Source organism: Leucoraja erinacea, chromosome 24, assembly GCF_028641065.1.
Source record: "Leucoraja erinacea ecotype New England chromosome 24, Leri_hhj_1, whole genome shotgun sequence".
NCBI lineage: Eukaryota > Metazoa > Chordata > Chondrichthyes > Rajiformes > Rajidae > Leucoraja > Leucoraja erinaceus.
Genome location: NC_073400.1, coordinates 9,750,715 through 9,777,723, shown reverse-complemented (window position 1 = coordinate 9,777,723; position 27,009 = coordinate 9,750,715). Strand labels below are relative to the sequence as shown.

Genomic DNA, 27,009 nt, shown 5'->3' with positions numbered 1-27,009 from the left:
CTCCTTTAAACTTGGTCCCTCTCACTTTAAAATTAAAACCTCTAGGCCTTGATATATTCCACCCTGGGAAAAGGGTTCTGATTGTCTACCATATATATGCCTCTCATAATTTTATATTTCAGTCGGGTCTCCCCTCAACCTCCAGATTTTACTTCCCTTGGTTACGATGAAGCATGATATTGACTTTCTCAGACGGAAATGGGAGCTCTTGGTTACCTTTTGTACTTTGAATTTGGGTTGCAGTCTGTTTCTGAACACACAGTGGAAGCCACTTTGATATAACGTAGCAACCAGCCACACGACAGCAGTCAAATTATTATAACATGAGGAGCATCTTTAATAATCAATGAGTACAATTGATTGCAGGTTGGACTGACGGTATCCTGTGAAGTACAATTTAGATCTCGTTGTTCCAGACTCCCACAGCAGCATGCATTTTACCTCATTAAAACATTTCTGACAGGGTCATCAGAGAAGCATTGGCTAAAATGTTCTTTGTGTTAAGTTTGACCAAATATTTAGTGTGGCAATCGCCCCATTTTAAATGTTTGATTTTAACATTGCCAACTATTCGTTTTATGCCGTCATAAATTGTCCACACCAGCGTCACCAACTGTAGTCTCCAACCTTGTGCTCTGAGGCTTTAAATATAGAAAATATATGAAATGCTTTGGGCCGATAGGAATATGAGTCACCAGCATTGGAAGTAGATCAAGGTGGGTTCTGAGGAAAGAGCACATGGAAAGGTTAGATTTAGGTTTGTTATTGTCACGTGTACTGAGGTACAGTAAAAAGCTTTGCTTTGCAAGGTAGAAAATCAAATCACATAGGTTAGTTTAGTTTAGTTTAGTTTATCATTGTGTCTTGTACTGAGGAAATGTGAAATGCGGGATCGCTGGTCGGCGTGGATCGGTGGGTTGATGGCCTGTTTCCGCGCTGTATCACTAAACTAAACGAAATATAGCGACCTCATCACAATGGTAGACAAAAATGCTGGAGAAACGTTTTGGCCCGAAACGTTGCCTATTTCCTTCGCTCCATAGATGCTGCCTCACCCGCTGAGTTTCTCCAGCATTTTTGTCAACCTTCGATTTTCCAGCATCTGCAGTTCCTTCTTAAACGTCCTCATCACAATGCCCCCTTTTACCTATTGTTACAACATTGGCAAAAATGGAAACCTTATTTTTCTTTATATAATCTAGGTATTTAATGTAAACAGTAAAATACATGTGTGTGTGTATCTCCCTCCATTAGTTTCATCCTTCCATCGTGAAAAGAATTAATTTAATCCAAATCTCCTGGGACAGCCAGTTTTAATCTATTCAAACACATATCCTCCAATAGCTTGGGCTCTTAATTTCTGCAATGACCTTTTAGTGGTCTGAGAAACGACTATTGGAGTTTCCAACAGGTCTTTATTCAAAAGTTCGATATCCAGCATACAGGCTTATCAGACACGTCTGCCCACAATGGTGGTCAGCGCTGAACTAACGCGCGCAAGTGAAAAACCTCGCAAAAACAACAGCTCCTCCAGAATCACGTGACCGCGGCTTCCGAACGCCGGGTTCGATATCTGCGTGCGCCAGCAGGCGCCGCTACAACCTCATCAAATGCTTTTTGGAAATTTAAATGCGTTAGGTTTACAGATTCCCTTCAATCAACTATCCCCTTCACTATTCAAAAAATTCAAACACGTTTATCAAATGTAATTTGCCTTTCATGAAACCATATTAATTAGGTTTGTTTATCATTTGTTATTTCCTCCCTAGTTAGTGATAGGTTAAGAGGTAAAATAGGAAGTTGTTACATCTACTCTGGTTACATGAGAAAGTCCCCAGATATGGAGACTCTAGTTCACAAGTTTACAAGTTTTAAGAGTAGAATTAGGCCATTTGGCACATCGAGTCTACTCCACCATTCAATATCGGCTGATCGCCACCTCCTAATCCCATTTTCCTGCCTTCCCCTTGACACCCGTTCTAATCAAGAATTTGTCTATCTCTGCCTTAAAAATATCCACTGACATGGCCTCCACAGCCTTCGTGGCATTGGGTTCCACAGATTAACTACCCTCTGACTAAAGAAGTTCCTTTCTAAAAGAGAGCCCTTTAATTCTGAGGCTATAACCTCGGGTCCTAGACTCTCCCACCAGTGGAAACATCCTTTCCACACCCACTCGATCTATGTCTTTCATTATATTGTAAGTTTCAATGAGGTCCCCCCCCTAAACATACTAAACTCCAGCGAGTACAGGCCCAGTGTTGTCAAACACTCATCATATGCTGACCCACTCATTCAATTCAATTCAATTCAACTTTATTGTCATTGCACAGATATAAGTATAGGTACAACAAATTGCAGTTTAGCGTCTGGTCATAGTCATAGTGCAAGAAAGGAATGAAAAAAAACCCCCAAAAAACCCCAGAACAAGCATACATTAGAGTAAGAAGAGTACTGGTTAACAATGTGGATGGAGAGACCAAAGATATCTAGCGATGGGACTAGTTTACAAGAATGATTCCTGGAATCATTCTTGTAAACCTTCTGTGGGCCCTCTCCAGAGCCAGCACATCCTACGTCAGATATGGGGCCCAAGTGTGGCCTGACCAGCAACGTATAGGGCTTCAGCATTACATCTCTGTTTTTGTATTCCAGTCCTCTTGATATAAATGCTAGCATCTAGTTGGTGGAAACAGAAGGCTGAACATTTGTTGGCTGTTAGCTCTCATGCCTAAACCACCCCACTACAGCCAATCACAATTTTATCTTCATTGCAGTTCTTTCTTGGCAATTTAAAACGTGCCCGATTTCTAACCTTCGTTATTCTTAAGAAAAAGGAGACATTGGGTCAATTGGGCTGGAAGATGCTGGAATCTTGAACTAATTCTAAGGTGAAGACATACATGGGTAACCCCTACATTCACATTTTCTCAACACTCCCACCCCTTCTTTGTCATGCCTTAGTAAGCCGTGCCTAAAGACCTGTAATTGAGATTGTGCAAAAACTAATCTGATTACTATAATGCACCTCAATTCATAATCTACTCAATCCATTTTGAAGCAATTATTTCCGTGTGTGCAATGAGAAAATGCAACAATAGCATGGGAGGTTCCTGGGAAATACTAACCCTAGGCAGATTGCCATTATTTTGTTTAGCAACATCAGATTCACATTCAGATTCAAACATTATTGTCATTGTGCAGTGTACAGTACAGAGACAACGAAATGCAGTTAGCATCTCCCCAGAAGAGTGAACATAGAATATGAGCAATAAAATATATATACGCAATTTTTTTTCATATATGTGTGTCCGGGGGGTGACTGGCAATCACCGAGGTACAGAGTTAAGTAATGTAACAGCCGCAGGGAAGAAGCTGTTCCTGGACTTGCTGGTCTGGCAACGGAGAGACCTGTAGCGCCTCCTGGATGGTAGGAGGGTAAACAGATTGTGGCTGGGGTGGGAGCAGTCCTTGACAATGCTGCGCACCCTTCGCAGACATCGCTTGCTTTGGACATGCTCCCTCGCTACAACAGTGACATGTTTCTCAACCCGTTTTTAGTCTATCCCTCAGTCTGCAATAAAATCTCTGCTCCCTGCGCTGTTTTAGATTCTGATTCTCCAGCTCTTCTCAGAGCAGATTAAAAGTTTAATTCCTGCCTTGATTGGGAGATGATCTTCATCATTAACCCAACTTGGACCTGCTCCAGCATTCATTGTGAGCCCCCTCTGGATTTATCTATCGCATCCTCTTCGGGCAGCTTCAGAGCTAGAAGGGTGAAGGACAAAATATCTCGGGCAGAGATTAACACAGAAGGCAACTGGGTGACCGAAATGGGAAAGTGTAAAGTGGTTGAAGAAAGAAAACAAGTGAGAGATTAAAAAGAGGCAGGTGAGGAAAATGAAACGTGAATGAGAGAGAAATTAAGAGAGGGCAGCAAAGAAGAAGTGGTGACTAAACAACAAATTTTCTTCTGATGTTAGCATACTAGAGAGCCACGACAGCCTGTGGGATTTATATAATGTGCTTATTGCCTTATCTGATTTCTACAATGCACCTTAATTAATGATCTACTCAATCCATTGGGCAGCGACTATAAGGCCTAGATTAAAGCACCAGCTTAAATTTATTCCAAAGGGGCAGCACAGTGATGCAGCAATAGAGTTGCGGCCTTACAGTGCCAGAGACCCGGGTTTGATACTGACTACAAGTGCTGTCGGTCGCAGAGTTTGCACATTTCCTCTGTGACCTTGTGGGTTTTCTTTGTGTGCTCAGGTTACCTCCCACATTCCAAAAAATGATGATACAGATGTACAGATGATCGCTGGTTGGCATGGACTCGATGGGCCGATGGGCCTGTTACTACGCTGTATCTCTAAACTAAACTAAAACAAAGAATGACTGTAAGCATGTACTTAGGACAGAATCAAACGCAAATATAGATTTGAGAATAAGAATATTTTGATACAATAGACAATAGACCATAGGTGCAGGAGTAGGCCATTTGGCCCTTCGAGCCAGCACCGCCATTCAATGTGATCATGGCGGATCATCGCCAAAACCTGCCCGGGATTTTCCAGGATGACCTGCACCTTGTGCCTCATACGCCTCTCAAGCACATCCATCCCAGAGTCCACTCTCCCCTCCAGCACTGAGCTAGCTTGTTTAACCAGCTTGTCCAGTTACTTGTTATTTTTTGCACTAATGCTGTTGCCCCAGCAGACAACAGCATAGAAAATAACACTTGCAACCACAGTGTTATAAAACATGTGCAGCATATCATGACGCACATTGAAGGATTAGAGCCTTCTGAGGAAAAAGAATCTGCCCTGGCATTTTTTGTAGCGGGCGTCAGTGTTGACAGACCAGTCCAGTTTGTTATTCAGGTGCACTACAAGGTATTTATATGTCTGCACCACCTCAATGTCAGCCCCTGCAGCGTTGAAATGTCCACTGATTTGGCCTCCACAGCCCTCTGTTATAGTGAACACTACGGTGACACAGTGGCACATCTGGTAGAGCTACAGCCTCACAGTGCTAGACACCCGGGTTCGATCCTGACCTTGTGTGCTGTCTGTGTGTAGTTTGCACGTTCTCTATGTGACCGCATGGGTTTCCACTGGGTGCTCTGGATTTCTCCCATATCCCAAAGGCGTGTGGGTCTGTAGGTTAACTGGCCGCTGTAAATTGCCACTAATGCGTAGGGAGTGGATGGGAAAGTGGGAATAACATAGAACCAGTGTGAACAGGTGATCGATGGTCAGCATGGTCTCGGTGGAGCGAAGGGCCTGTTTCCATGCTGTATCTCTAAACAAAACAACCCCAGCTTGTGCATTCCCTTTAGTAATGTATAACCTAGAGACTAAATATCATTCTGATATTCTATGCTGCCCGCCCCCTAGGCATGACATGTCCTTTTACAGGTGGTACATTCTAAGTTATTAACATTGCTAGAGAAGTGGTCTGACCAGGCCTTTGTAAATGATTTGGTCAGACCACATGTTACATAACTTCAATGCTTTTGCATCCTTGTCTCTCTATATATAGCGGCCAGCTTTCCAGCAGCCTCTTGGGTTACTCTCTGTATTAGTGCGTGACATTTTAATGACTTACCTACATAAATTTCCAGTTTCTCTAGGCCTCCTCTGAGTCCAGCTTATCATGGTTTAGAAAGTTCGCTGTTCTATCGTTTTTATCTGGTCAGTTTGTGCTAACAGCCACATCGATAATTAAATAGCTTTTTCATTAAGCCCTGGAAATTATTACAGAAAATTCCACCATTCCAGGGGGAACTTTTAAATGCTCAATCGCCACAAAGGCACGTGACTCAGAAGCAAAGGGGAAAATTATACACCAAGAAAAGTCAAATGAAACAGATATTCTTTATTTCAAAAGCACAATATGGATGCTCTTGTTTTATGCATGAAATGTTCTTCAAAATACACAAAGATGTGACATGAATCACGCAACTGAATCCGACAAACAAAGGCAGTGTAAGAAGGCACTGGTGCGATTGAATCCGCCTCACCAGCTCAGATCTCCAGCAAGTTTGAGTAGAAATAATTTTGACAAGAAACTAAAATCATTGCAGCCCATTCTTTTAGATACTAAATGAATCCTGTGAGATTGAAGATAAGTGCCTTGTGCACAGGCTCTTATTTTTAAGGCGAATTGTGTCAATGCAACCTTCGTGTTAACAAGTAAGCACTGAATGTACACTAACTGCAAATGAAACCACGAGATATGACATGCATCAATTTTTAAGAGAGTGCTAATTGCTCTAAACTGGTTGCTGGGGATTGATAGGTGGTACACAGAAATGCTGGAGAAACTCAGCGCGTGCAGCAGCATCTATGGAGCGAAGGAAATAGGCGACGTTTCGGGCCGAAACCCTTCTTCAGACTGATGGGGGGTGGGGGGGAAAAGTGCTGGGGTTTGATAGCTGGCTGCTGCTACAGGTCTACAAGTGTTTTTCACCGAAGACAGACACAAAATGCTGGAGTAACTCAATGGAACAGGCAGCATCTCTGGAGAGAAGGAATGGGTGACGTTTCGGGTCGAGACCCTTCTTCAGACATGTATTCCATGCTGGTTTCAAACAACAACAGACACTGGTGCGGAAAACATGAAAGATGTTCCATTGACGTCAAAGCTTCTGAACAAACTAGTTTTTTCAATGTATATTGCTGAAGGTTTCATCTGAAATACAGCGTAACTGGGAGAATGGGCAAAGGACAAGCCCCGCAATGTAAGTGGAGTTGGTTGTGGGGAGAATTTGGTAATGGATGGTGGGCAGTTTTGCGGAGAGTTCTCAACATCAGACATTGCTTGCCTGGATAAACTCCGAGCAACCCAAATATACTTGATTTATTTTTCTTTTGCACAGCCAGGGCAAACAAGGATGGAATAGACACAGATGAACAAAACTTGTAGAGGTCTGGATGTAGGAACAGTGTGCCCCCAGGATATTGTGGTGATCATCTCTGCATTGTTCACCATGGTTACCTTATCTCTGGCCACCAACCAGCAGTTTGAAGATATGAGGTCAGCTAAAGGGCCTGTCCCACTGTATGAGGCAATTCAAGAGTTCTCCCGAGTTCTCCCCTGATTCGAGCTCGTGTGATGTACGTAGCGGGTAAGCAGGGGCTCGTACGAGTAAAAAGTAACAATTTGTTTCACCACGAGTATTTGAAAAAACGTCACGAGTTTACCGGATTTCCCGAGTACCTACCGTTACTCGTACGACTCGCTACGTGACTTCCTCGTGCTCCTACGTACCCGCTAGGTACATTACACGAGATCGAATCAGGGGAGAACTCGGGAGAACTCTTGAATTACCTCGTACAGTGGGACAGGCCCTTAAGTATGAACTGCCGCTATTTGGAGTTCGCAATAATGTTCAAATCCTCAAATTGTCGAAGAATCATTTTAGTTGCCTGAATCATTTTAGTTGACGTGGCACAAGGAAATGCCTATCTTAGCCGTGTTAGGTTTAAATGTAAACTTCTTTGGAAGAAGTCCTCAATGGTTTGCAGAGAAGATTTTCTATTCTCTTTGTGTGGCTCGGGCAATAATGTCAATGTAACAAAAAATGATGTAAAGATGTAACTGGAATCATGCAAATGCATCTGTGGTAAACCATCGGAGAAAGGACAGAGAAAGTGGGATAACACTGAGCTACTGTGAAGGGCCTGTTTCCGTGCTTTATCTCGAAATTAAACTAGACTAAATGCTTCTGAGGGAGAAAAGCAGCCACACTTGTCAGTGGTTGAAACCCTGGAAGCTTGAAACCAGAAGGCACAATTGCAGCTTCTGGGAGACAAATACCCCAAGTTGAAAGCCTCCTCAAGCCAACCAAAGATGATACAAAACAGGCCACCGCTGTTCTCCTCAAGTTGTTGAACTCAGAGCAGTAGCGACATGAAATGGTAGAGAACTCTACAAAACAAGCTAATGCACCAGACCTATTGCTGGGACCTGGGGAACATACCAGGCATCTCAAGGAGCAATATAAAGGTCACCATAGTCGCTGACCTTGCAGCTAAAACAGTTGGACAATATGGTCATAAATAGCAGTCCTGATGAACATAGAACCACATGGAAACTATGTCCGTGCCAAACTTAATGCTAAATTAAGCTAATCTCAACTGCTTGCCTGTATTTAAATATCCGTTCATTCTATGCATATCCACGCACCTACCTAAATGTCTCTAAAATATGACTATCGTGTTAAGTCTAAAATCTTTCTTTTGTCCGACTCTTTCACAATAATAAGCCCCCCTTATCTGCAACATTTCTGCACTGCTAGTGGCAGGGGGCGCGGGTGGTCTATAACCCAACTATTGCTGCTGTGTTTTGTTCACCAACCCTAGGCTTTCCCAAAGAATGGCCTGAGAAAGACTACGTTCCCAGGCAGTGTGCACAGCTGCAAAGTCAATTCTAGGAGATAACGCGTTTGAATCTTGTTTTCAAGGGGCTACAGAATGCAGTGCTGCTAATTTAGCTGATAATCCATTTCACATTTTACTAGCTGGAATTGTCTGTTTAACCTCTACACTACATACTGGTAGCTGGATTTTACACAACTTTAAAACAAATGTAGTTCTTACAGATCTTTCCTCCTCCTATGACATTGGCTTTTACAAAGGGGATGAACTAGTCAAAGGCCTTACAACTGCCATATCAAGAACAGTGAATGGCCCTTGATTGAACGTTGCTTGGGAACCTAGAGACGTCAACCTTTGGTTTGTGAGTATTTTCAAAGAGGATTAACTCATTTATTCTACCATGCTACAGCAGCAGGGAGGATGAGAATGATAATGGTAAGCTTGCCCATGAAGCAAGCTAACATAGACAGCATGCATTCACCTTGTTGCCATAGACTTGTAAACTCTGCTGTGCGTTGGAGTACAAAAGGACTCGGCTTCCTAACTATTCAGCTGATATATAGACAAGGGGGGGCGTGCAGGTCAGTGACAGCTAGTCTAACAGTCTGCTCTGCCAGCTGTATTTGCACTATCATGCAAACAATGGATGACTCGGGGTGACAAAGGTTACCCATTTACAACAGAGTGATAACCATGCTGTACACAACCTGCAGCAGCAGGCATTTAATGAAAGCCATACCATCGTATGAAATATGATAGTGCAGACAATTGGTGGGATGAAGTTCTCCTGTATCTTGGGTCTCTCTGGGTCAGCCCTGTCACATTGACTTCATTGGGCGGCACAGTGGCGCAGCTGGTGGAGCTGCTACCTAACAGCACCACAGACCCAGGTTTGACCTTAAAGGGGCTGTCGCACATGGGCTGGCGAGTTTGCCCTCGACTCATACTCGCAGCATGGTCAACATGAGGCCCTAGGAGGTCTTTGTAACTCTCCTTCATGCTCGAGGGTAGTCTCCGTGTACACGAGGCCTCAGCTAGGTCGCGGCGTGTTTTTCAACATGCGAGTAAAAAAAGTTTGCCATGGAAAAAATCGATGCTTTTTTACTTGTGGGTATAGTCGTAGTAGGTTGTAGTAGGTCAGTATGTTAGTCGTAGGTAATCGAGGGTAGTCGAAGGTAATCGAAGATAGTCTTCAACATAGTCGAAGGGAGGTCGAAGGAGGTCGTCTTCACTCTCCACTATTCGGTGTCCAATTTTCCCGAAGTTAGTTGTAGCTGGTCGTAGCTAGTCTTCTACATAGTCAAAGGAGGTCTTCAACATGACATTTCTTTTCAAACTCTCCTAAACTCTTTTAAACTCGCCAATTAGGTCGCCCAAGTGGGACAGCCCCGTTACCCCGTGTGCTGTCTGTCTGGCTTGCACATTCTCCCTGTGAACATGGGGGTGGGGCAAGAGCTGGCAAGTGATAGGTGGATCCAGGGGAGGAGGGGTTGGTTGGCAGATGGATGGGAGTGTCATGGGTGGAGGAATGTTATGAAGATGAACCACAGAACCAAATCAAGGAGGTGGGGTGGGCAGATGAGAAAATGGGGAGGGGACACAATGGGAGGAGTGTGTGGGTGAGGGCAACGATGTGGGTGGGGTGCAGATGGAATGGGTGATGTCCCAACTCACATGCCCTGTATGCTGACCGATGATGGCAAGAGTGTCAACTGCCTCCATCATCACCCTGTCTAACTCTATCCCCACTATTAGGGAACGGCGTACTTGTGTTTAAGTGTTTCACTGAGTGTTGTGCAATTTTTTTTGCGTGATGCGACTTATGTTTCATGGGGATGGTTGGGAAATGTAGTTGCCAACATTAAATTGGTGCGGGGCTAGTGGAGGATATACACTGTGTTAAATGGCCACACAGTTGCCAGTGATGTGGGTGTGATGAACCTCACTCAGTTCATGTGGGAGGCCAGGAGTGGAGTTGCCAGGATACAGCATTTGAAAAGATGGCATTTGCGTGAGGTCACTGCACTTCTTGTATCACTGCCTTCCAACCATTGCAGCTTAACACCTGGCAACGGTCTCCAAATCTGTCTGCACCTCTCTGCCTTTTCTAAATAGCTAGTCTATTTCCTACTCTTTGCACAGAGCTCCTGTGCACAACATTTGGAGTCTCTGCCATATTCTGCCATTCTCATTCTTTCCCAAGATGGATTCACTTTCCTATATGTTCCAATATCTTCTCCAGCTGCAGCCCTCTAAAATGATGAAAGCCTCTGGGTGACACAGTGTTGCCACTGGTAGACCTGCTGCATCTCGGCGCCAGAGACCCAGGTTCAATCCTGACTTTGGACGGTGTCTGTGTGGAGTTTGCACGTTCTCTCTCTGACGGGCTGCGTTTCCTCCGGGTGCTCCAGTTTCCACCCACATCCTAAGAAACGTGCAGGTTAATTGGCCTCTGTAAATTGTCCCTGGTGTATAGAGAGTGGGAGAGAAAGGGGAATAACATAGAACTAGCGTGAATGGGTGATCAATGGTCAGCGTGGACTCAGTGGGCTGAAGGGCCTATTTCCGTCTCTAAACTAAGCAACTAAACTAAACTAAGCTAAAGAATACAATGAGTGGGCAGCATGGAATTAGGGTCCAGTGTGCAATCAAATGACGTGGATTAATCACGTGTGTCCCTCATCCTCACTCTCAGGTCTATTTAGTTTTTCCAACATTTTGGAGAAATCACCTTTACTGGCAGTTGGAGGTATTTGTGGCGGAAGGGTAGAAAGTGCATGAATCACAGGGATGAGGTACTAATACTTAATAATACATTCTCCCTGTAGCAATTTGTCTTGTTTGCTCATGAACTTCTTAACTCCTGTAGTTTCTTTCAGTATCTGAGGAATGTTATCCTCTGGGCAGCACAGTGGCACAGTTGGTAGTGCTCCTCCTGCCTCACAGCACCGGAGTCCCAAGTTCGATTCTGACCTCAGGTGCTGACTGTGTGGAGTTTGCATGTTCTCCCTGTGACCGCGTGAGTTTCCTCCAGGTGCTCTGGTTTCCTACCACATCCCAAAGCCACGCAGGTTTGTAGGTTAATTGGCCGCCCAAAATGGTGAGGAGTAAATACAAAAGTGAGATAGCATAGAACTAGTTTGAACGGGTGAACGATGGTCAAAGATAGGTCAAAGAGCCTGTTTCCATAGTGTCATTAAACCAACTAAATTAGATTAAAGTACAATGGCCTCTGTTAAGTCTTAGATAATTATACCAGAAGCTCCTATTATGGAGCGTTTTGCAAATTTAAAAGGAAAAGCAAAATTGTCCCCAACAGAGTGATTACTGGAATCAAGAGTGTGCCAAGTACAGCATGCAATATACAGGATGTCCAAAAATAGTTACAGATCATTGTAGAGGTTCTCAAAAGCACACGCCCAATAATAATGTCTCGCTCACAATGGAAATAAGTATTTGATTGTAGCCGTGGGATGTGAATTATTCACACTTAGCAAACAACTGTGAAGCTTCTTCTATCTTTCAATGCACACGTGGGCTACCGGCTGGTGCATGTTAGGATACAGGTAGCAGCTTTATATGAGTCAGCACAGAGAGAGGTCTTCTGAGGTCAACGATTGAAAGATGATAAATGCTTCTTGACTGCCCCCCCACAGTTCTCGCATTGTGAATGAACCTCCCCATCCGAGTCTCTGCCCGCACATCCTTCAGCATTCCCTTGTAACTCAGACAATCGAATCAAAATTACTTGTCAAACGCCAGAAAACAATTGCAACAATAGGACATAGAATACAGAACAGCGCAGCGCAGGAACAGGCCCGTTGTTCAAACTAATCTGCTCTGCCTGCACACGATCCATATCCCTGCCTAAACATCTGCCTATCTAAAAGCCTCCTAAATGCCACTATCGTATCTGCATTCACCAACATCCCTGGCAGCGCATTCCAGGCATTTACCTGATCCTGTAAAAACGTGCCCCATACAATTCCTTTGAACACTCCCCTCTGAGTTTAAATGTATGTCGTCTAGTTTTGACAATTCCACCATGCAAAAAAACTTCTGATTGTCTACCCTGCCGATGCCTCTCATCATTTATATTATTTTATTAGGTCTCCCTTCAACGTCTGATTCTTCAGAGAATATAATCCAAGTTTGTCCAGCCTCTCCATTCTAGTAAATCTCTTCTGCATCCTCCTAAAGCTCCCACATCCTTCCTGTAAAGAGGTGACCAAAACTGCACATAATACTCCAAATGTGGTCTAATCAAAGTTTTGTAAAGTTTCCAAAATGACTGCACCTCAGACTGCCAACTCATGATGACTGGGCTTATATTCACTAGAATGTAGAAGGATGAGAGGATATCTTATAGAAACATAGAACATTCTTTAGGTTGAACAAGTTAGGGCTTTATTCTTTGGAGCGCAGAAGGTTAAGGGGGGACTTGATAGAGGTTTTTAAAATGATGAGAGGGATAGACAGAGTTGACGTGGGAAAGCTTTTCCCACTGAGAGTAGGGAAGATTCAAACAAGGGGACATGACTTGAGAATTAAGGGACTGAAGTTTAGGGGTAACATGAGGGGGAACTTCTTTACTCAGAGAGTGGTAGCTGTGACGAATGAGCTTCCAGTGAAGGTGGTGGAGGCAGGTTCGTTTTTATCATTTAAAAATAAATTGGATAGTTATATGGATGGGAAGGGAATGGAGGGTTATGGTCTGAGCGCAGGTATATGGGACATGGGGAGATTATGTGTTCGGCACGGACTAGAAGGGTTGAGATGGCCTGTTTCCGTGCTGTAATTGTTATATGGTTATATGGTTATATTCCTAAGGGGTTGGACAGGGTAGATGCAGGAAAAATGTTCCCGATGTTGTGGGAGTCCAGAGCCAGGGGTCACGGTTGAAGAATAAGGGGTAGGCCATTTAGGACTGAGATGAGGAAAAACCCAGAGAGTTGTGAATCTGTGGAATTTCTGCCACCAGAGCCAATTCATTGGTTGTGAAAGAGAGTGTTAGATATAGCTCTTCTCTGCCAGTCCAGGACAAGGCAGTGGAGGGAAATCCTTCATTGGATTTTTTCACAGAGATAGTTAGATATATAGCTCTTAGGGGCTAATGGAATAAAGGGATATGGAGAAGGCAGGTACGGGGGACTGAGTTGGATGATCAGCCATGATCATATTGAATGGCGGTGCAGGCTCGAAGGGCCGAATGGTACTCTCACCTGATTTCATATTGAAGGAAGGAACTGGATTGATCAATTGATCTGGATTACTCCTACTCCTGCACCTATTTTCTATGTTTCTGTGACTCATGAACATGTGGGTGCTTAATGCTTAATCATAAAATTAGTCCTTCAAAGGAGAAGGTTAACAGTTAAAATGGAAACAAAAACAGTCAAACCAAACAACTAGCATATTGTTTGCAAATCTAAGTGGAGCGTGGATCATACTTCCCATTTGGACACTTGGCTATCTTGGCCCCAGGTTTTCTGAGCACGTTATCCACCGAGATAGCTCGCAGTTAAGGGGCTGTCCCCCTGCGGCGACCTAATCCGTGAGTTCTGACGAGTTTGCCCTCGACTCATACTCGCAGCATGGTCCTAGGAGGTCTTTGTAACTCTACTACATGCTCGAGAGTAGTCCCCGCGTACTCGAGGCCTCAGCTAGGTCGCGGCGTATTTTTCAATATGTTGAAAAATGCCCACGAGTAAAAAAAGGTCGCCAAAATCGATCCTTTTTTTACTCGTAGGTTTAGTCGAAGTCGGTCGTAGTAGGTTGGCATGTTATTCGTAGGTAATCAAGGGTAGTCGAAGGTAATGGAAGGTAGTCAAAGGTAGTCATAGATAGTCTTCAACATAGTCGAAGGGAGGTCGAGGGAGATCGAAGGAGGTCGTCTTCACTCTCCACTATTCGGTGTCCAATTTTCCCGAAGCTAGTTGTAGCTAGTCTTCAACATAGTCGAAGGAGGTCTTCAACATGACATTTTTTCAAACTCTCCTAAACTCTTCTAAACTTGCCAATTAGGTCGCCGCAGTGGGACAGCCCCTTTAGCTCACTGACAAAGTTCTTGTTGACTGCTCTGACCCCGACAGGTATGATCCGCCTTGACCTCTCAATCCGCCTGGACCTACGCAATCACCTGGTTGCCAAATATTTGCCAACTCCTCTTCCCATTCCAATACTGACCTTTCTGTCCTGGGCCTCCTCCACTGTCAGAGTGAGGCCACTCACAAATTGGAGGAACATCACCTCATATTTCACTTGGGCAGCTTACAACCCATATTGTTTCCTCTAATTTCAAGTAACCCTTACACTCCCACTCTCTCTCTGTCCCTCCCCCACCCTAGTCGTCCTGCTAGTATCACAGTATCTCTTTATCATCCCCTCTTCCACAGCCAACAATGGACCATTGTGAATCCACCTTTCCTTGGTCACCGGTACATGCTCTGATTTATTCTGTACCTTTTCATACCTCTAATCTCCCTCTCCCCTGACTCTCAGTCTGAGGAAGGGTCTCAACCCAAAACACCCCTATTCCTTTTCTCCAGGGATGGTGACTGGTCTGCTGAGTTACTCCAGTATTTTGTGTTTATGTTAGGTCTGGTCCTGAGCTGTGCTCAAGGTCACACTTGCTTACTCAGACTGACACGGTTTGGCTAGAATAAGCCTCACCCACAAATCTGATGAGGAAAGGGCTTTGCTGACAATGCTTCTAAACATATCTGCTATTCTGGTCCTTTCAAAAACACTCAAAATTGAAAGGTACAGTTGCTATTTTAAGCATCTGGAAACAATCCAAGAACAATCAGTAAAAAAATATTTAAAATAAGAGGAAAGATAACTGCAAATGCGACTAATTAAAGAAAATGTAATTTTCCTCATTCTTTGTTTCTTCTTTGTAGGTGTAATATCTCAATTGAACTGAATGGGCTCATGGAACGTATTCCAGATCCATTCCAGTACAGGATCCAAGTGCCCCAACATCAACACTGAGGAACATCAGCTGTTGGTCTGCATGGTTCTCGGCCCAAAACGTCACCCATTCCTTCTCTCCAGAGATGCTGCCTGTCCCGCTGAGTTACTCCGTCTTCGGTAAGCTAGCATCTGCAGTTCCTTCCTACACATCAGCAAGCGTGTTCTACCATTGGACTCCAAGCAGAGCACAACCAGCATATCATGTGTTCAGTTGTGCCACCAAGCCTAGACCTCATCATTCTAGTAGAATCCTTGAGTCTACCAATAGTTTGTTGCAGAATTATCAACCAAACCAGAACTGAAGATAGATACAAGATTCTGGAGTAAACCATCGGGATAGGCAGCATCTCTGGAGAGAAGTTCATTGCTCCAATCTACATTTCCTTGTTCGTTGTCTGCTTTGATCTGTTGTTTTCACACCTTACCCTTCCATATCTCTAGTGTCCCTCTCGCCTGACTCTCAGTCTGAAGAAGGGTCTCAACCCGAAATGTTACCCATTCGTTCTCTCCAGAGATGTTGCCTGCCCCATTGGGTTACACCAGCATTTTGTTCTATCTTTGGTGTAAACCAGCATCTGTAATTCCTTCCTACACAAATCCAGAACATTTTTCAATTGGAAATTTGCGTGGTGTTTAATTTTGTGTTATTCAGAAATACAACATGGAACCTGCTCTTCAGTCCACCAAACCCATATCGACCATTAACATATGATTAATGTTTGATGGCTCTGGGCCTGTATCCTCTGGAGTTTAAAAGGATGAGGGGAGATCTCATAGAAAATTACAGTATAATGAAACGCAGGGTTAGAGTAGATGTGGGGAGGATGATTTCACTAGTGGGAAAGTCTAGGACCAAAGGGCATATTCTCAGAATAAAAGAAAGTACCTTAAGAAAGGAGGTGAGGGGGAATTTCTTTAGCCACGGTGGCGAATCTGTGGAATTCATTGCCACTGACGGCTGTGGAGACTATGTCTTTGGGGTATTTTCAAAGTGGAAATTGACAGGTACTTGGTTAGTAAAGGGCCTGTCCCACTTGGGCGACATTTTCGGCGACAGCCTGAAAAGAGGTTGTCGCGTCGTGGTCGGGTCGTGACGCGGCGTGACATGTGGAGACGCACGTAGTGACACGTGGTGTCTCCCTGTCGCCCCTGGATTTTGGAATGTTAAAAATCTATGATCGCCCACTTTCATATCCACTACCTTCTCACAAGGGCCAATTAACCTACAAACCTGTACATCTTTGGGATGTTGGGGGGAAACCAGAGGACCCAGAGGAAACCCATGCAATCACTGGGAGAATGTGCAAACTCCACAAAGTCAGAACCCGAGGTCAGGATCTAACCCGGTTTTGCACCAACTTAAATTGATTGTCATAAGATCGTGCATGGTACGTTCTTAAAACTTGATCTGTGCTCCCTACTGTGCTTGGAAACCTATTGATCTTGTCTTTTCATGGAAATATTTGATTTATTCAGATAGTTTATATTGTGCAGGAAGCAAATCTCCACAAGTGAGGCTGATTGATTAAAGTTTCATTTTACCAACATCTATCCTGTCTCTGAAGTCGCCAAAGGATATATCATTTGATAGCACTTTACGGTGTGAATTTTGAGTCCGAGTACATTTGTATAGAATTATTAATGTGAAAATAATAATTCCCGGACTATAACAGTGATGGCAAATTTCAATAATTCTGACATATTTGCTGAGTTGAAGCTTATGTCTCATTGAGCAGGGCTGCTGAATAAATAAGCTCCACTTTATTTCAAAACTTACCGAGATCTTCATAACAGGCCACAGGAGAACAGAGGCCCAGGAAAAAGGGGAATGCCAAATAGGTTGGCTGGCTCTGACTGGAAGAGGAATTTTAATGAAGAAAAAAAAAATGTTTTTGTTTCCAATCATTAAAATATTACTTGGTGAAATAACTCAGATACGTTCCTATTGGTGCTACAAAGTATTTTGAAGTCTGCAATGCTGAATCTTGGTACAACATACAGCTATTAATATGCATGCATGTTCCTTGCAAGCTACTGAGGACAAATTTCTACTTTAGCATGCCCCATAAATAATCCCGCCTGGATTTTCTGACCCAACTCATACTAATGTAAGAAATGTCAATGTGTGCAATGGTCAACAAATAGCAACTAAAATAATTATAGTGTCTTTAATGGGGTAAAATGACGAGATAGTAGGATAACGGAGAACTAGTGAGAACGCGTTATCGAAGGGCATTGTGGACTCGGCGGGCCAGAGGACCTGTTTCCATGCTGTATCTTTCAATCAAGTGTTTGATCAAAGAGGTATATTTCATGGAGCAACTCAAAGGAAGAGAAAAAGGTAAAAGGACAAAAAGGACAAGGAAGGAAATTAGAAATCCTCAGTGTGGGAATGGCAGAAATGGGGAACCATCAAGAGATTTTTACATTAAACTAGACTAAGTGGGATCGGTGGGTCCCATGTTCACACAGGAGGGCTGGTCCCACAGCGCAATATTCCACCTCTCCACCAATTCCAATATTGGTGACCAGTGGGGGGGGGGGGACACTTTCTGGAGCGCTAGTATGGGTGTTGTGGGCCGAAGGGACTGGTTTCCAGAGGGCTAGTATGGAAATTGTGGGCCGAATGGATTCTTGGGCTGGCTGCTCAGTCACTCGAGCCTGGTGGGCTGCTCAGTCACTCAGGGCTGGGTGGGCTGGCAGATCAGGGCTGGTGGACTGGCAGCTCAGTCACTCAGGGCTGGTGGGCTGGCAGCTCAGTCACTCAGGGCTGGTGGGCTGGCAGCTCAGTCACTCAGGGCTGGTAGGCTGGCAATTCACTCATGGCTATTCCTTGAAATTGCATTTCAGACAGAGCGCAGGCCACCAAACTCAATTTCACAGCATTTCAGGCAGAGTGCAGGCCACCAAATTGCCAAACAACTCATTGCATTGTCATTAAGGGCTAACACATCATTTATTGTAAGTACATTGCAGACTCACAGTTCAGTTGATTCACAGCTTAGAACCACAGTTGTGGACTCTCCCTCGCGATCTTCCAGAGTGACTGACTCACGTCCAGGCATCCATGGTTTTATACTGAATGTAATCAGTAACAAAAATACCAGGTCAATGCACTGCTAACATCAGTAACCTGTGAATGAATCCAGGAAACATCTGGAAGCCATTTGTTTCTAATATCAGGTTCAGAATTCGATTAGAAGCTTCAAAAGCTATTTCAGATGCTTGAAATTCAAATATTATCAAGACAATGATGGAGGAGAAGCTGGCAGAAATGGAAATGCCATCCATTCATTGATTTAAATTTACATTATAAAAGGAGGTAAAAAGACACAAAGTGCTGATGTAAAATAGTGGGTCCGGCAACATCTCTGGAGAACATAAATAGGCAACATTTCAGGTTGGAAGCCTTCTCCCATCCCAAAGTGCCACCTATCTATGTACTTCAGAGATGCTTCCTGACACTCTGAATTACTTGAGCATGTTGTGTGCCTCACAAGAGGGATGTTTGGTTCGCCGGTCGATCCAGACGTCCAAGGAAGGCGATGGCTGGAGGCCCGCAGCAGACCAGGGCTTGCCTGGAACAGGCAACCCTCATAACAACTACTGGACTTTGAAAATGGCACCAAAACATGGCGCCTCTTGCATTCGGGATGAGTGGACTATTTCTGTACACTTGCTTATTGGGGATGTGCTTGGATATGACAATCCTCTACTGGACTGTTTGTAAGAAAATAATCTCACTCTGCATTTGCTCTCTGCACATGTGACAATAAAAGTTCCATTGATCCACTGAACAATAGTGTCTTTTTTTTTTGTAAATCAGCATCTGCAGTTCCATGTGTCTGCACCGTATAAAGACGAACTGTTCAATACGAAAATGGCTGAAAAAGAAACAGAGTGCTGGAGTAATTCATTGTTTTGAACAACACTTGCTCTTGGTCCACCAAAGCCTGCTGGAGCTCCCAGTTGCTAACCATTTTAACTCCTCATCCCATTCCCATACTGACCTCTCTGTACTGCGCCTCCTCAATTGCTAGATTGAGGCCACACATAAACTGAAGGAACAGCACCTCATAATCTGCTTGGGTAGCCAAAACCCAATGGCAAAAAAATGGATTTCTCCAACTTTAGGTAACTAACCTACACACAACCCTTTCTTCCCCCATCCCCACCCCTTCTCTGTGCCCATTTCTCCCCTTCCACCAATATTCCTTCTCCTACCTTCACAATTTGCACTTTGTCTATCCTTATCTCACTCATTTTATCCTTTCATCACTGGCTTTTGTCCAACTATCTGCTTTTCAAATAAAATCCTAACTTGTATACACCTATCGATTGGCCTGGTCCTGCCCCTCCTCTCTTCCGGCTTTCCTTCTCCGCCACCCCCACAATCAGCCTGAAGAAGAATCCCACCAGAAACGTCACCTACCCATGTTCCCCAGAGATGCTGCCTGACACGTTGATTTAATCCACTTTTCAGCCATGTTCTTATTGAACAGTTCTCATTATATGTGGACACAAGGAACTGCGGCATTTTGTGTCTTTTTTTGTAAACCAGCATCTGCAGTTCCTTGTATCTACAAGAACTCAGCTGATTTGTGATTGAAAGCCTAAACCCACCTTTTCCCTATATGCCTTAACAGTTTGAAAAATCTCAAATTAACGATTTTCCTGGCATCATTTGCAAATTGTGGAGGAATGATAAATTTCTATCACTCTCTGTCTGTCGAAGTGTTTCCTAATTTCACTCTTGAATGGCTCCAATTTTCAGATTCTTTGAATCCCATGGAAGGTGGAAGTATTTTATTTGTATTGAGAGTATGAGTTCTTAATATTTAGAAACTTTCTGATTAATCATTGCTTAACTTTCTAAATTCCTGGGGAATTAAATCATTTAAACCTTATCATTTAAACTTTGATCATTGGATACCATTGCTGTAAATCTCAGATTCACACCCTTTCAAAACTAATTCACCCTTTCGGTGGCGCCCAGAACTGCACACAGTACACCGTCGATACTTTTCTTTCAGGAAAATGCTTTAACATTTTTGCGCTTTTTAAAGTATTCTACTCATCATTTTCAACAGTGGATGAAATCCATTTGTCCATTATCTGAATTGATCAATTTATTTTTTATAGTTTAAGACATTCATTTGGACCACTTACAATTTATTGTGTCATCAGATATTTGGACATGAGGCTTTCTATTCCAACATGGAGTGTTGCGTACAATGGAGATCACCGCGAGACATCCCTTGACAGATATACCAATGTGTAAATATGTACATATATGTAGGATGGAACTGCAGATGTTGGTTTATGCAGTAGACACAGAATGTTGGAATAACTCAACGGGTCAGGTTTTCATCTCTGGAGAAAAGGAATAGGTGACATTTCAGGCCAGAGCCATTCTGCAGACTGAAAGATAGAGGTAGGTGGAGGGGCTGGGTGGTGGGTGAGGTGGGTGAGGGGGTTGGAAACAGGAGGTGAGAAAAGGCCAGAACAAACCAGGTCTGGCAACAGGTGACCTCAGGAAGGGTGGTGTCCATCATGGCCCATTAATGGCTGGGTAAGATGTGTTAACGAGAGAGATACAGGGATGCAAAAAGTGGAACTAGTAGGATGACTATGGTGGGGGGAGGGGCAGAGAGTGAGAGGGGAGGGGAGGGAATGCAGGAGTTATTTGAAATTTGAAAAATCAACATTCATACCTTTGGGCTGTAAGCTGCACAAGCAAAATATGAGGTGCTGTTCCTCCAAATTGCGTATGGCCTCACTCTGACAGTGGAGGAGGCCCTGGGCAGAGAGGTCAATATGGGTTGGAAGGAACTACAGATGCTGGTTTAAACCGAAGATAGACACAAAATGCTGGAGTAACTCAGCGGGCAGGTAGCATCTATGGAGAGAAGGAATGGGTGACGTTTTGGGTCGAGACCCTTCTTCAGACCTATGGGCAGATTATCAATTCAGATCAGCAATATGGGAATGGGAAGGGGAATTAACATGTTTACCAACTGGGAGACCATGTAGGTCAAGGCAGACTTAGCATAATGTGTTTGGCGAAACAATCACCAAGTCTACACTTGGTCTCACCAATATATAAAGAAGCCCGCACCGGGAACACCAGATATAGTAGATGAGGTTGGAGGAGGTGCAAGTGAATCTCTGCCTCACCTGAAAAGACTAGTAGACTTCTGATTCACTTGAAATAACCATAATCATTTGTCGGAAGGAGCTGCAGACGCTGGTTTACAGCGAAGGAAGACACAAAATGCTGGAGTAACACAGCGGGACAGGTAGCATCTCTGGAGAGAAGGAACAGGTGACACTTCGGGTTGAGACCCTTTTTCAGACTGAGTGTCAGGGGAGGGGAAAACTAGAGATATGGAAGGGCAAGGTGTGAAAACAGCAATGTGTGAATAGTAATGTATAAGATGTGACTATAGTAATGGTCCTCTCCATAATCATGTGATTTACTCCTGTACTCACATTAGCCATACACCCTCTCCAGCTATTCATAAAATAAACCACAGAAAGCAATGGATTATCTTAAAATAGCTTTTGTGATGAAATTCCCTTTGCTCCCGTGATGACATGACTGTTAACAATTTATTTCATGTTGTGGTCGTTAACATAACCCTTCACCCAATCTACACAAGTTGATTGTAAGATAATTTAACAAGTCCATTGGATCTTCATCGTATCAGATTCTTTTTTCCTTTATGGGTTCTCAATCCATTATACTTTTCTAGTTTGATTGCACTGATCTTTTGTAATTTCTCCAGAGAGTGACAATTCCAGCTCACTGGAGCTCCGCACTTAAATCCATATACTATTTCTCAGCGTCACATTTACCATTTCAAATACAATAGTTTTTATTTCTGTTTGATTTTCTAATACCTTCCCCTATATTCCCTCTTTTTTAAATAAATATTTTCTTGGTGTGCGTGTAGGGGTATGGAATAGCTGTGATTTTTGAAGAGGAGTTTTTGTAGCACTTTGAAACCCGAGAACATTTTGTATTTGTATTCAAACATCAGGAGGTGTGCAGAAGTACAAAGGAAAGGTCACTATTAACCTCGCTGCATATCCTGACATTTCAAGGAATAAAAATTTGCAATGAGATTAGATCTAGAATATTTTACAAAACACACTCCTGGATAGAAGGGCACACAGCTTTCTTCAGAGACTGTCAATCTGTTTTTCCAAAGAACCGCACCAGTTATGGTGGGCACAGTACTACAGTTTCACCACCGATTTTCCTACAAGAGATGCTGCCTAACAGCACTTGCAGCGCCAGCAACCCGGGTTCGATCCTGACTACGGGTGCTCCAATGTACGGAGTTTGTAGGTTGTCCTTGTGATGTCGTGGGTTTTCTCCGAGACCTTTGGTTTTCTCCCCTTCTCCAAATGAGGAATGTTATTTAAGGGTGGTCCCATTGATAGAAACATATAGTTGGAGTAGTAATGCATGGAAAGAGGCCCTTCAGCCCAAGCCCAACTCGCCCATGTTGACCAAAATTCCCCATCTACACTACTCCCACTTGCCTGTGTTTAGCCCATATCCTTCTAAACCTTTCCTATTCGTGTACCTGTTAAAATATCTTTTAAATGTTGTATAGTACCTTTCTCAACTACACCCTCTTGCAGTTCATTCCATAAACCCACCACACTTAGTGAAAAAGTTGCCCCTCAGGTTTCTATTAAATCTTTCCCCTCTCACCTTAAACATATGTCCTCTGGTCCTTGATTCCCCTACTCTGGATAAAAGACTGTGCATTCAACCTATTGATTCCCCTCAAGATCTTATACGCATCTGTAAGATCACCCTTCTTCCTCCTGCACACCAAGGAATAAAGTCCTGGCCTGCTCAACCTCTCCCTTTAGCTCAGGCCCCAAGTCCAGTCAATATTCTTGTAAATCTTCTCTGCACTCTTTCCAGCTTAAGAACATCAAACCGTTTGTGGTCCTAGAAGTGCCCACTGGCAGCGACTGAAGCCATTTCATGTCTAGCATGATTCTTGCCATGATCTAAAATCCATCCAGAAATAGCACTATACCATTCCATTTCCAAGCTACTGCTTTTCCATCCATATTAATGTTAACATGACTGACATTGACATGATTTACCTACCCTGTATAGTAGGCTATAAAACTAAAATGATAAATTATTCTTAATAAATTCAGGAAATCCTAGTAACAGCCCATCTCAATTGCTACTATTTCATCCAGATTTTTTTTATTTTAACAGGACGGTAACAATTGATTTAAAATTGAATTTCAGACTTACCTGAAATCAACAATTTTTTTAAGGCCGTAAGTACAGGGTAAGAATTGAACTGAGTTCAAAGATGCAGCATGGAAAACAGGCCTTCCAGCCCACGAGTCCACATTTATCATCGATCACCCATTCACACTAGTTCTATGTTGTTCCATTTACACATTCACTCCCTACACACGAGGGGCAATTTACAGACCAATTAACCTACAAACTCCCCCATGTCTTTGGGATGGCGGAAGAAACCAGTGCATTCAGAGGAACCCACGTGGTCAATGTGGAATGTATAATCTCCACACACACACAACATCCAAGATCAAGATAGAACCTGAAACATCAGGTTGAAGTCACATCTTGTACAAAGGAAAATGGTTGTGGTTGTCAGAGGTCAACCATCTCAGAGCAGCACTGTGCTACTTCAAACATTAGACTTTTAGATGTTAGAGATACAGCAGGGATACATGCCCTTCAGCCTATTAAGTCCGCGCTGACCAGCGATTGCCCTGCACACACCCCGTACACACCTATACGTCTTTGGAGTGTGGGAGGAAACCAGAGCATGCCGGAGAAAACCCACACAGTCACAGGGGGAACATACAAACTCCATACAGACAGCACCAATATTCAGGATGGAAGCTGGGTCTCTGGCATTGTAAGGCAGCAACTCTACTGCTGCTCCACTGTGCCACCCTAGAAATTATTACATCATCCAAAATAATGAATAATGTATTATGGCGCCCAAGTGGGACAGGCCCTTTGCTATTTATTAAAATTTACTGACAATGGTCCACTGATGATGTGGATCTTCGGAGGAAGCCAAATTAATCATCTTCACATTTGGCTGAACATGATTGTGAATCCTTCAATCTTGTCTTCAGCACTCAAGTACCCTGCTTCACCATCACTGAGGACGGGCTTATTCTTGAATGGCCATTGCAGAAAGGTCAGCTGCGAAACGAGGCAGAATTGTGGCAGCACAGTGGCGCAGTGCACACATTACAGCAACAGAGACCCGGGTTCAATTCTGACTGTGGGTGCTGTCTATGTGGAGTTTATACGTTCTCCCTTTGACCACGTGGGTTTCCTCCCACACTTCAAAGACGTAGGTTGATTGGCTTCTGTAAAATGAGCGTACGGGGTGATTGCTGATCGGCACAGACTCGGTGAGCTAATGGGCCTGTTTCCGCGTTGTATCTCTGAAGTCTAAAGTAAATTGCTTGATGATGTGCGGCAGGTGTTGTGAAGAAAGCTATGTAAATCAAATCAAGGGTTAAATATAATGGAGAAAGTAGGCAAGGAATGGAAAGGGTCAATTTTCAGCTATCTCAAAATTATTTGCAAGGAAGAAAGATGTTCATTTTTTATAGGGCATTTCACAACCACAGAATGTCCCAATGCAATTGTCACCCAAAGAAGTACTTGTGAATTGCACTTACTTTTACAGTGAGATCATCTGTTTCTTTGTGTGGTGCTGTTTAAAGGATAAATATTGCTCAGGCTTTTACTCCCAAACTCTACCCCAAACTAGGACCACCAGAGAGAGCAGGTAGGAGCAAGGTCTAATGTTTAATTTGGAGGTCTGTATCTCCAGCAGGGCACCATGCAGCACTGCACTGCATTGCCAGCCAAGAGTTTAGAGGTCAGATTCTGGAATGAAACTAGAATCCATGACTTTCTAACTCAGAAGTGAGAATGTTGACAAGTTTGAATATGTGTACTTGTACCGAGGTAAAGTGAAATGCTTTGGTTGCATTGCAATCCAGTCAGCGGAAAGACGATACGTTATTACGATCGAACCATTCACAGTGTGAAAATACATGATAAAGGGACTAACGTGAATAGCGTTTAGTGCAAGATAAAACCAATAAAGTTTGATCAAAGATAGTCCGAGGGTCTCCAATAAATGACCAAAAATGTGAGATACTTTGTCATGCTCAGTTTTAACGGTAGCATACAAATACAGGCAGTATCACCCTATTCTATTAAATCAAACCAAGCAAAATTTAGTTATTGTTATATTGAGTTTATTGTTATATGAATATAGAGCAGTGAGTTTATTGTTATACAGTATGCATAAGTACAGTGAGGTGCGGATGCAGTAACAATCTTGCTTGCAACAACATTACAGGAATATGACCTCAGGGAATACGACAAATTCTACAGTTAAAATAGAAAGATTGTGCAAGAACGAAATATTAGTACAAAATACAATTAGAAAAACAAGTTGTTGGTAGTGCAAGAGGTGGTCTGCAGTGTTCCGCAGGTGAGGTAGGATTAGGGTTGTGCAGGTTGGCTCAAGAATTTGATGGTTGTAGGAATGTAGCTGTTCTTGAAGCTGGTGGGATGGGAATTCAGTCTGCTGTATCTCCCACCCACTGGCAACAACAAGAAGAGGGCATCACTGGATGGTGGGGATCTTTGATGATAGGTGCCGCCTTCCTGAGGCAGCACCTTATGTAGATACTTTCGATGGTGGGGAGAGCTCTGCCAGTGATGGACTGGGCTAAGTCCACCACTCTCTGCAGACGCTCGCACACCTTTGCGATCATTGGAATATCAAGTCAAGTCAAGTCAAGTTTATTCGTCACATACACATACGAGATGTGCAGTGAAATGAAAAGTGGCAATGCTCGCGGACTTTGTGCAAAAAGACAAACAAACAAGCAACCAAACAAACTATAAAAGAATGGAACAGAATCACATATTCTTTTACATATTAAATATTGTGGGCGGAAAGAAAAAGGGAAAAAAACAGCAATTTTAAAAAAAGCAGTAGTGGTGCAGTAAAAGTTAGTCCCTGGTGAGATAGGAGTTTACAGTCCTAATGGCCTCTGGGAAGAAACTCCTTCTCAACCTCCCCGTTCTCACAGCATGGCAACGGAGGCGTTTGCCTGACCGTAGCAGCTGGAACAGACCGTTGCTGGGGTGGAAGGGGTCTCCCATGATTTTATTAGCTCTGGAGTTGCACCTCCTGATGTATAGTTCCTGCAGGAGGGCGTGAAGTTCCCATAGTGCGTTCGGCCAAACGCACTACTCTCTGCAGAGCCTTCTTGTCCTGGGCAGAGCAACTCCCAAACCAGATGGTAATATTTCCGGACAAGATGCTTTCCACAGCCGCTGCGTAGAAGCATTGGAGGATCCTCGGAGACACTCTGAATTTCCTCAATTGCCTGAGGTGGTAAAGGCGCTGCCTTGCCTTACTCACGAGTGCTGCGGCGTGTGATGTCCATGTCATATCCTCAGAGATGTGGACTCCCAGATATTTAAAACAGCTCACCCTATCCACAGTATCCCCATTGATCCTCAATGATGTGTACGTCCTCGGATGATGTGACCTCCTAAAGTCCACGATCAGTTCCTTAGTTT

The 27,009-nt window shown here is 43.6% G+C and overlaps 1 long non-coding RNA gene across 1 annotated transcript; it reads right to left on the bottom strand.

The window, feature by feature from the left end:
* LOC129708637 (uncharacterized) lies at positions 1 to 26,956 on the bottom strand. The gene is made up of 3 exons (XR_008725387.1): positions 23,656 to 26,956; positions 18,345 to 18,440; positions 1 to 723 (listed from the first exon to the last, which is right to left on the bottom strand). It is a non-coding gene; the product is annotated as an uncharacterized LOC129708637 (long non-coding RNA).
* Positions 26,957 to 27,009: the final 53 nt, after the last annotated feature.